This window comes from Bombus affinis, chromosome 9, assembly GCF_024516045.1.
Source record: "Bombus affinis isolate iyBomAffi1 chromosome 9, iyBomAffi1.2, whole genome shotgun sequence".
In the NCBI taxonomy this organism is placed as follows: Eukaryota; Metazoa; Arthropoda; class Insecta; order Hymenoptera; family Apidae; genus Bombus; species Bombus affinis.
The window spans coordinates 9,183,462-9,193,426 of NC_066352.1; the positions used below are offsets into that span (position 1 = coordinate 9,183,462).

The following is a 9,965-nucleotide window of genomic DNA, read 5'->3' on the forward strand; positions in this document are numbered from 1 at the left end:
CATCTTAGTTAAATTAAATTCACTGAAAGTCGTACGTCGACTCGCCAATCGATCCACGCGAAATAATCGCAAGATCAAGCAAACATACCGTCGAAGTTAAATATTCCGAACGAACAGTTAATATAACTGGAATTCAGGCAATACTAATTCACTCGTTCTCTTCGCTTTAATCTTCTTTTTGTTCCGATAAATAAAGACCAGATAATAAAATTGCATTTCGATAAACACACTTCGGATAAATGGAATTCTACAATAGATTTCGCTCAAATTACATTCGCTCACAGCCCTACATCAACTTGTCAAACAATTCACATGAAATAATCTCAACGTTGTCAATCATGCACACTCTCAAAATTAAATATTCCAAACCTCTTTATTCACCAGCGTATGTCCTCGCTTTTTCCCTCATGTTCAAAATGTTTCGTCCACTCGGCATGATATTCACACACACACACACGCATACGTAATATTCAGGCGAGAAGAGACGATACGTACGGTTCATTGTACACGTACGCATGCTTATAATACAAATAACTTGGTGTCGAGGCTACGCGATATTACACAGCCTACATATGCATGATATCCCGCCTCGAACCAGCGACACCATTGTTTCGGCCAGATAATACGGCCATTGAACGTGTACACAGGATAAAGAAATAAATCCTTAGCGAACGCATATTTCGTGCTGACTCGTTGAATTCATTAAGTCGCCGCTATCGTCCCTGACTGTGAAAATAGAGCGTGAAAAGGCATGCAACCACGATAAGTCGCGTGTACTCGACGTTTACGATCGCGAACAATGGTTCTTCCTGTGTTCATTGACGAATTCGTTTCCCTTCGATAAACAGTTGTGTAAATTACGAATATTGGAGATATTTTTCTAACTATTGCGTATACGTAATAATGTTAAATTTATTAGGTCATCCCATAAGTTCGTGCTGTTTTTCGAGCGGTTATATATGTTAAGATTGTTTACATATCTTTCAGTTTCATGAAAAAATGTAATCCCCCTCTCGTTGTACAACTTCTTCTCATTTTTCACTATTCCGTCTCGATAAAAGTTCTCTTGTTTTTCTTTAAAATATGAAATGTATACACAGAGGTCGGCACGAACTTATGGGATGACCTAATACATCTGAAACACGCATTTCTGTTTGATTTCCCTGGTCGTTAACAATGAGATGTATGTGAACGTAAAATCGACTGGATTACGCTTTATATTATGTCAGTGAATTAAGTTTATTTTCCTTTTTTTATATTAAATATTATGTATTATTAGGTCGTCCGAAAAGTTTCTTTCGTTTTATAAGGAAATAATGGATGCGCAACATTTTCCGTTTTTTATTATTTTATCGAATTGCGTATGATCCATTTTGTTCTATCGAGATAAAGATCACAACGTTTGATAGATTAAGTTTCGTGTTTGTATAAATATGCATCGTTGTAAAATACGTGTCTGTAAAAAAAAAGGACACTTTGCGGACAACCTAATATTATATATCGTTACTATGTTTTTGTTATTATATCAGTATGGTATAAATTAAAAAGTCTGACTCTAGCGTAGTGTTCGGACCGCAAAATATTCGGCTAGAATGACATTTTTCGGGGATTTTTTGAGATCGCTGGAACCAAAAATGAAGGTTGTTTTTCACGGAAATGAAGGGTGCAAAATTTCCGACAACCTGCTGACGTTTGAAGTACTCGTGAATTTTGACGATACTTTTTTCAAAATTTCATATTCGTTACCTACTCTGCGACTTATTCTGTATATTTTTGAAACGTGAACATTGTGTCGGTTTTCGGATATGTTTTCTAACTGTGATCATACGGAAAACGATAAACGACAAAATTGACAACATTGATTGTACCATTACTTATCTTGCCGCTTGTATGATCATGGATTTCTGCAGTTCTTACGCGGATTTCTACTTTACGGTTAAGACTTTCGTCGGCCGAAATGTTTACGAGACCGAATTTTCAAAACCGTTCATTTTTGACTGTGACAACTCAACAAAATATATGTGTTTACTTTATCCAAAACTTTATTCAGTCTTGGTATTCTCTGTGCCACTTTTCTTTACGCTTGTTGATTGTATTGAATCAAAGCGATGGACGAAAGGAAGTTTAAAAGATATCATTTTCTATAACTTTTTGAAAAAATGGAATTATAATAAATTTGAAAATATAATAATTTTGAAAATATTTACATAATTAAAATATTTACATAATTAACATAATTTTGAAAAATGGAATTCTGCTTCACAGCAGTAACCAATAGACGCAACTACATATTAAAATAAAAGATTGTCACCAACATGGTGAAAGGTATCTAACATAAAGTTACTTGAAACCTTCTTTCGACTTTTCTTACCTATAACACAATATAATAATTCGTTTTTAATTGGTGTATTTTTGATCGATAAATTAGCTAGATTTAACAAGGAAATCATTACGAATACCTCGTGCAACTTTTTACCTTCTCCTCTATACCAAATTCGAATATTCATTGAGTTTTAATGACCTATTCTTTCAGTCGTGTTGAAGAAAATATGAATTTGCATATAGATACGCGATTTAGCTATAAACTTGTTAGATTAAATAACGAACGATATCCCAATATCCTATAGTGTATAGTAAATTCTACACATGTTACTTTATGTTCGTTATGAGGGCACTTGTTAGTAAGTAAAATTTCCATTGCATAATTTCCTCCATAAATTACAAAACTACAGACTTAGAGCCTGAAATACTCGGCTGTACGCCGGTTTTATAACAGTTTTTTTATGGTCTTTGGAATGCGAGCACATTAACGATATGAGAAAACCATGAGACGATATTTGTTTGATAAAAGTTTCTTTCTGAGTGCATAATTCCCATTTGGATAGGTAATGGCGGTATTATTGCTGGTGATCCTTCTATTCCTAGGCGAAGAGATAGCGGCCACTTGCTCCCTTGGCGAAGTTCGAGGGAATATTGCCGAGATGAAGCACGTTTAAGGAGATAATACGTTCATAGACTGGATTCTTTTCTTCCTCGTGGCGATGTACGGGATGACTCCCAAAAGGAGGTCGATATGATTCTTTATTACGTAATAATAGTTCTGCAGAGAATGCTTAGTTTGAGAAATATACTTTATAGTTCTATTCCTTTTCCCGCCTGTCTCCTTCCACTTGTGTGAAATCGTCTTTCGATAAGGATATTTGTCATTCGTCAGAGCAGATATTTTTGATCAAGTAAATCGGAATTTGCAATTCGTGTCAGAGTAACATGTTTAAATCTTTTACGTTCAAACAGGCGAAAAGATTAAAAATAAAGAAGCACGCGATTACGTGTACGAAGCTTTTATAAACTACTTGTGTAAAGTAATTCAGAATCGAAGATTCATATTGGAATAATATTAAACAATGTCTATGTTCGTTATATTTATGAGGAAAGAAAATGAAGAGTAGTATAATTATACTTGGAACATTTACACAATTTATATATTACGACAACCTTGCTACGTTTGAAGGTAAATTAGTTTCGACAATACAAAATCGAAGATTCATATTGAAATCTCGTTAAACGTAAAAATGATTGAATTTTTGTCTGTAAAAGCGAAGAGAGCAATTTATCTTCATGTATATCTATTTTATCCATCGAAGAATTATCGAAGACTCGCTGAAAGTCCTCGATAACAGGAAACATAAAATGGAAATGAAAGGAACTGTAAGATTATAATTTTCTTAACAATTTGCACATAAATCTGATCTATTGAAACTGTAATCGATGATGGGTAGTTTTATTGACAATGCAGAATCCAAGGGATATCTATTTCGAGGAATAATGATAATGACGCGTCTATTCAATCTGACCCTATTATCTACTCGTATCGTTGAACAGTTTTGCCCCATAGGTAGCTTTCGAGCGAGTATTCCTATTATCTCCTGCTGCGAAGCCTTTGAAAATTAACAGCTTAAAAAAGAGACGCAGAAGAGACAAAGAAGCGAAGTTAATTTCAGTATCGAATTACTCAGAAACGATTAATTTTTTCCGATACTTCCTATGGAATTAAAATTGATAAATTGATTAATAATCGAAATATGTAAATTTATACATTACAGTAAAAAATTTATTCGAAGCAGCTGAAGCTTAAATTAAGTATACTTTTTAAGTAAATTTTTTAAGCTGTGAAGATAATTAATAGACAACAAAGAGCTTCTCTCTAATTGATGGAGAATTGCTATCAATCTTCATTTTGAACAATGCAAATTCTTTTATGTTCAAAGTTTCATAAAGCCAGTCTCATAAATCAATTTTTCAAGATATCATTGCGTGATATATTAATTATCACGGCCTGAAGAAGGATGTCCACGTCAATAAACTTCAATAAAATGATCATCGAACCAATTGTCTCAATTTCCCCGTCGTTCGAAAGTTTTCATAATGAAAAATGATCCCTCGTACAAATTTTCACAGACTGAAAAATTACGCCAGATAAAAATATTTACATGGCGAAATATCATCTCGTTTCATAGAATTTTATTTACACGTGTCTCATGTTTAATCGTGTCTTCTTTGTTTCAAATTTTATGAGATAAGAATTATCCCTTCAAAATTCCTCTCCAAAATTTTACATAATGAAAATCACCTCGTAGAACTTAACACAGCAAGAAACGACTCTACTTTTAACATTTTTTCAGTGAATATGACTACTCTTGGAAAATGTACACAGTGCAGAATATTCTACAAGATGTGAAACTACATCCGAATTACCACATAATGAAAATTATGCTTCCTTTAAAATTCGACGTAGTACGAAGTGAATTTACATCGAACGTTTCGTCTAATGAAAAATCTCCTCTCTCCCAAAATTCATAACGCCACTCTGTTTCTAAAATTCATTATATTAAAAATCACAGTTTATTTTAACATTACATGTTAATTAGCAACGTATTTATATTTATATACTAAATTTATTTCTAAAAATTACCAACATTTCACGTATTACAAATTTACACTCAAATTCATAACGCCACTCTACTTCTAAAATTCATTATATTAAAAATCACAGTTTCTTTTAACATTGCATGTTAATTAGCAACGTATTTATAGTTATACACTAAATTTATTTCTAAAAATTCCCGATATTTTTATTATAAATTTACCCTCCCTTCGCAATTTAATCTAATAAAATTCACCTTTCGTTCATCAATAAATCCAACAGACCAACGAATCGCTCTTCGTTCTCAATTTTTCGTAGTACTGTACATACTGAAGATTTATATTCCTTTGCATTTTAAATTCCAGTTTCAAAGCACAAAAGCGCCAAATTTAAAGAACTTACGTTGAAACTTTACGGATTGTAAATTTACCCTTCATGTTAATAAGGTTGATCGTCCGAAGGTTTTAATCACGAGGCATGCAAACGTGCACGTATCTACCTGTTCATCGGTGGTGCTCTTCGAACGTAATCTCGTTGCGTGAACACGTGCACCGATCAGGATCACTGTGACGTTATACGACGTATCAGAACGCGTACCAGCTGCGCCAACTCCCCGTTTCTGGGTCGAAGATCCCGATTTACCGAAGTTCGTGCGTCGTTTCTTCTGCAAGCGTGCAAATCGTCGCGATTAGAGATGTTCTTCTTTAAGCATAACGCACGATCTTCTTTCGAACGTGTCTTTCACCTTCAATAAAATATTCCACGCTAGGATCGCGAATTCAAAATGAACGAAATGGGAACGATACTAGCGCGAAAATAAGAAAAACCGACTTCCTTAAGATACGAATGAAGAGTCGAATGTAAATTAGAAGAACACGATATGGAACAGTATGATTCAAATTTCACTATTGATCATGTTTCAATGTGATTTTACCATAGTCTGAAATGTCCTGCAATTTTAATTAATTCGCGTGTAAATTACTTGAAGTGAAATTATTGTTTGAGCAATTAGACGATTTATTCTTCTCCGCGTTCTACTAATGACTTCCTTTCTATTCTACTTTATTGTTCTGTGCATAATTTCGAACGTGGATATTGGAATTTCTGCCAATTATCATTAATTTGCGTGTTAATTATTAAACTGAAAGTTACATTTTCATTCGTGAGGTTTACCATTATTCTCTCGATTTCTTCAATGATCTTTTTTTAATTCCAACGTATACATTTGCAACTGATTCTAATTGAAAATTATAATTCCATATAATTCTACTCTATTCTTCTCTCCTCTACAATATGGTATTCTTTTATTCATGAGGACAAAGCTGGCTGTTAATACAGCTTTTCAGGATGATATGAGGAGGAATAATGGTAACTGCGACAAATGGTCTGTTTGCTGACAATGTAATAACGCGATAATGGAATACAGTAACAGAGTAATAAACAAAGGATGATAAACGCAGGAAAAAAGAATACATCACAATGCAACTTCCAAATGACACAAATTATTGTCAGTGACGTTCAATTTAATTTGTAATTTCGATAATTGAAGTTTTCTATGGTAACGGTGTTCTCGTAACCACATTTTTGTGTAATTATATATGCATCATAATAGCAAATCATATAAACTGACATTTTTATTTGATTATCTAAATTTCATTAAATAAATTCCCTTTAGATTTCTATAATTTTCAAACGTTACCCTTTCACGGTGTCTTTTAACTATCACACGAATGATTGAAATTATCTTTGCCATTATAATTATTCGAATAATTATTTAAATAATCACTACAATTCACATTTTTACTTCACCAGGCATTATTCAGCCTCAAGAATTCACTTAAATCATGAAAAAATAAAAATTGCTCCCGGCGCTCTTATAAATTACCCTCTACTTGAAAATTAAATAAATCGCTCGAATTAAAACCATTGTTTCTTCAAACTGTTCAACAGAATTATCTTTTGGACCGCTAACCATCTTATTTGTGTTCAATTTAACCATGCAGCCCACGGTGAAATTAATTAAAACCATCATCTTTAAGTACATTCGTTCAAGATGCAGACGAATCTGACGCACGATCCTCCACAAGCTCATCCCGATCCACCCTCGAGTTTTAATCGACCTACTGCAACATTAACCCTACCGATTCTTTCTTCATCCAAACTCCATCAATCAGCCTTTGACACGAAACGGAACAAATAAAAAGCACACAACCCGCCATTTACCAAAAAACTTCACTCGGTTGTTCTTCCACTCCTCTCATCCGGAAGTAAACCCTGCGTTACGCTTCCACAGTTACGATATCCAACTTCCTGTAGCTTTCCACCGAACGAGGAATGAAAAAAAAAAGAAAAAAAAGCATGCAATAAACACTCCTTCGATTCTTACCCCCAAAGAATGTTCCCTCCCAGTTGCAACGCTTCCAACCTCCGCCTGCAGAACAATGGACACGCTGCAAGTGACTTGGCCCGCAAACCTACTGATCCACCTTAACGAACCAGCTCATCCACCTTCTAAAACCTGCGCGATGCACCGCGAATCCTCTCTCTAAACTCAAACTTCACCCATCAAACGTCACTCGCCGATGCATCCTGACGAACGTCCACGAACCACATCGCGAAAGGACAAATCCCCGAAAGTCTTGAGGCTGTCGTCGAGACTGTTTCGCTGTTTCGTGACCAGGTTAGACACGGTTCCAGCAGGAGTAACGAAGATGATGGAACCGGCCGGCCGGTGTTCCTCGTGGATTCTAACTTGTGGCTCCGCGGGCGAGACAGGGAGAGCGCGAGAGAGGGAGCGCGACAGAGGGTGGACTCTCGCCGGGTGGTAGTCAGGTCAGCGACCGTGATCGTCCTCGCTCCTCCGAATGCTTTCTATCGGCGGCGCGCTCGCGACTGGGATCCAGGATTTTGGATGAGAGCCGAGCTCTCAAGAATCAACACGCAGGCGCCAGCTTCTCCATCCTCTTCTGCGAGCTACCCTTTCCTCTCACGCTGCGTTTCCCTCTCTCTGACGCACCAACGCCGGTCGAGTTCGGTGTCTTTGGTTCGGTGTCTCTGTTGGACACGTTGTGGGTGCTCGGTAGGGTGGTACCGTACCTGCCACCTTCCTCTTTCTCTCTCTCTCTCTCTCTCCTTCTCTATCGCTGTCTCTCTCACTCTGTTCGGCTTCTCAGCGACTGTTCAGCTCGCGCCTGCCCTGCCCTGTTCCTCCTACTGACGCCAGCCTATTTTACCCTGTGCGTTCGCCCCTGCATGTGTAAGCAGCTGTTTTCCCGTGCTTTATCTATGCTGCTGCTCGTGTCGGATGTTTTCTCTTTTTTTTTTATAATTCTCCCTTTGTCTTGTTGGTGTTGTTGTTGTCGCGGTTTTTTCAGTTTCGGATAGGTGAGAGAAGTTTCGGGTTGTTCAAGTCGGATCGAGCACGTTCGGAGGATTCAGGATGAGAAAGGTTCTTCGTGTGGGAAAGGGAAAGTTGTGCGTGTCGGGAGGATAGGTGGTTAGACAGGTGTTTGGAGCAGGATGATAATTAATGAGGGAGAGGTTGGAAGAACGCTGGTTTAGCGGGTTGCTGTGGTTGGAATTGATTTTAGGGCGCTTTGTAAATGTTTGTGTTTCTTGGTATTCTGAGTTTAGTTTCCTTGGGTTAGTTTTAGCTCTTCCTAATAGACTTTTTTTTTTAATATTCCCCTATTTTTTGTGTTTTTTGTATCGTGATATTGTTTAGTTATATTTTAGATTACGTATTACCCGTAAGTTATATCATCTGCTGTGGATATTGTAACACGAACGTTTTTGCTTTAAATATTTAAATTGGAATATTAAATTGAGTTCGCGGTTTGAACATTCTGGTTTCTTTGATAAATTTTTTATTGTTATTGTATGTTCCTGTAATTTTGTTACAAGTTACATAAATGTGAAAAAATCTAGAATTGCGATCTGGATGAATTTTTCAAATAAAAACATGAATTTCCAAACTTCTCATTTTATCAGTTGCGTAAAAGGAATTTTTTCAAATTTTCCATTCACCAATTTCGCGTTGTATTATTGAAAAAAAGGAAATATATGGTAATACAACTAAAATTAGCATCGTTGCTCGTATATGATTTTCCCCAGAGCATAAGCGTTTGTTTCGATGTTTATCTTTTAAAGTTCAATACGTTCATAGATCGTTCATAGTTCAATAGATCGTGAAAATATAGAAACCCAGTGGGAATTCTTTTGCAGAAAAATTTCAGAGCCGCATTTCATGGAAATCGCGCCTTTATTCGGTGCTGGTCTTCCTCTTTTCGTGTTTTGTCTCGTGTCTATTGCACATACTTTCCTCAGACTGATCAGACATCGACTCGTTCTACTTACACGTGGTGTATCTCCCTTCACTTGCTTTTCTATATCCTCTTTTTCTACATTTTTTCCTTTTTCTTTTCGATGAAGGCTTATTTTTCGCTCGTTTTACCTTTAATATTATTAAAATATCCTTCGAACTCGTTTTATCTTGGAAAATACCAAAGATAACAAAGAACGACGTTTAAAATAATTTAAATCGATATGAAATAGTAACCTTTTCGCCTTACTGTTTATTTCGTATTACTTTATGAAGATTTAAAAATTGTTCGTAACATGGAAAACCTTCGCAATGAAATGTTTTTGCGAAAAATGTTCGTATCAATTTATCCATATACGTATTTTAATAAATACGCTCCGGGTTTATATCCAAACATGCAAGAGAATGAATGTAAATACAAAAATATGTAAAATTCCAAGATACACGAGATAAATATTTAAATAAATACAGGAGACAACATTTAAATAAATACGCGCAGAAAAACACATAAAGGAAACGATAAACATATTAAAATACAATATAATGGATAGAATATTTTATATTTTAATACGCCACATCTTAATTCAAGTTGAAATTCTTTTATTATTAATCAGTTTATCGATTTTTGCCTGTAAGTAAGAACATGAATTTCCTTAAGCATTCGTATTTTAATAACAAACGTTACATCAATAACTACAAAACAGTTTAAAACTTGAAAGA

The 9,965-nt window shown here is 35.5% G+C and overlaps 1 protein-coding gene across 1 annotated transcript in view; it reads right to left on the reverse strand.

Moving 5' to 3' along the window:
* LOC126920526 (uncharacterized) overlaps positions 1 to 7,989 on the reverse strand; it is a 98,745-nt gene extending 90,756 nt beyond the window's left edge. Inside the window, exons 1-2 of the mRNA XM_050731069.1 lie at positions 7,311 to 7,989; positions 5,424 to 5,588 (exon numbers count right to left, since the gene is read on the reverse strand). The gene's annotated coding sequence lies outside the window, so the exon portion shown is untranslated. The remainder of the gene's footprint in view (positions 1 to 5,423; positions 5,589 to 7,310) is intronic.
* Between the last annotated feature and the right edge of the window lie 1,976 nt (positions 7,990 to 9,965).